Raw genomic sequence first — 1,626 nt, 5'->3', positions numbered from 1 at the left:
CACACACACACACACACACAGACACACACACACACACACACACACACACACACACACACACACACACGCACGCACGCACGCACACACACACACACACACACACACACACACACACACACACACACACACACACACACACACACACACACACACGCGCGCGCGCGCGCGCGGTTACACGACTCGGTGGCGCGGTTGGTAGAGAGCTAGACTGGGAAGTACGATGATGCTCACAGTACCCAGTTCGAATCCTGCCCAGGGCCGAAATTATTTCGATATCGCTGTGCTTCGGGTCGTTACTCTGACTCTCGTGGGCGGGGAGTTGGGTGTGTGTGTGTGTGTGAAAAGATCAGCATTACCATAGATCGATCATACGAGCTCTGAGCTCTCTTCCGGGAGGGAAATAGCTGTCGATCACGAGTCCAACACGTGATCCAAAGACCAAGATGAAAGGTGAATCACACACACACACACACACACACACACACACACACACACACACACACACACACACATCTGTGGACGAAATGATGATGAAAAAAGCTATAGTTCGCCTGATCCGCCCTGAATTAGAATAGGAAGCAGTGGCGCAGTCTCCGTATAAAGATAAAGGATACATATAATATTGAGAAAATACAAAGAACAACGACCGGATTGGGTCTCAACATTACAGATTAATTGTCCGAAGAGAAACTGAAAGCGTTGGAACCGGAATAAATGAGAGAAACTATTGTTTTCATAGAAGATCTCATGGTCTGGGACGGGAGAGAATCACGAGGTCACGGAAAAAATAGATTAAAAAAATCTCATTTTCTAAAATAAGCATATTTCGGAGTCCTGTAGATCTGGTGGATTCCTGTACATCCGGTGAAGTCCTGTAGATATTGTGGAGTTCTATAGATCCGGTGGAGTCTTATAGATCCTGAGGAGTCTTGTAGCTCCAGTGGAGTCCTGTAGATCCGGTGGTCATGTCGGTCCAGTGGTGTTCAGTAGATCCAGTGGATTCCTGTATATCCGGTGGATTCCTGTATATTCGGTGGAATCCTGTAGATCCGGTGGAGTCATGTAGATGCCGTGGAGTCCTGTAGATCTGGTGGAATCCAGTAGAAGCTGTGGAGTCCTGTAGATCCGGTGGATTCCTGAAGATTCTGTGGAGTCCTGTAGATTCGGTGGAGTACTGTAGATCCGGTGGAGTCCTGTGGATCAGGTGGAGTCCTGTAGGTCTGGTGAAGATCTGTAGATCCGGTTGGGTCCTGTAGATCCGATGGAATTCAGTAGACGCTGTGGAGTCCTGTTGACCCGGTGGAATTTTGTAGATGCTGTGGAGTTCTTTAGCTCCGGTGGAGTCCTGTAGATCCGTTGGAGTCGTGTATATCTGGTGGATTCCTGCTGAAGGCGCCTGTGGCCAGAGGTCGCTAAAGGCCGAAGGGCCGAGCCCCCTGCAAATCAAGGACGAGCGCAGCCGGTGGCTCGTGTAAAAAAGAAAATTAAACTTCCCATGCAGATGCATCAATACCTGGAATAGCTTAGAAGTTGGTATAACTCAATGTCAAAACCATAAGAGATTCCAAAACTAAGAATGGTAATTGGGGGGAAAGACGGGATCTCATTAGTATAGCTTCTTCCTTG

This window comes from Oratosquilla oratoria, chromosome 1, assembly GCF_046742065.1.
Source record: "Oratosquilla oratoria isolate Oo_2021 chromosome 1, ASM4674206v1, whole genome shotgun sequence".
In the NCBI taxonomy this organism is placed as follows: Eukaryota; Metazoa; Arthropoda; class Malacostraca; order Stomatopoda; family Squillidae; genus Oratosquilla; species Oratosquilla oratoria.
This window is presented reverse-complemented; position numbering follows the sequence as displayed.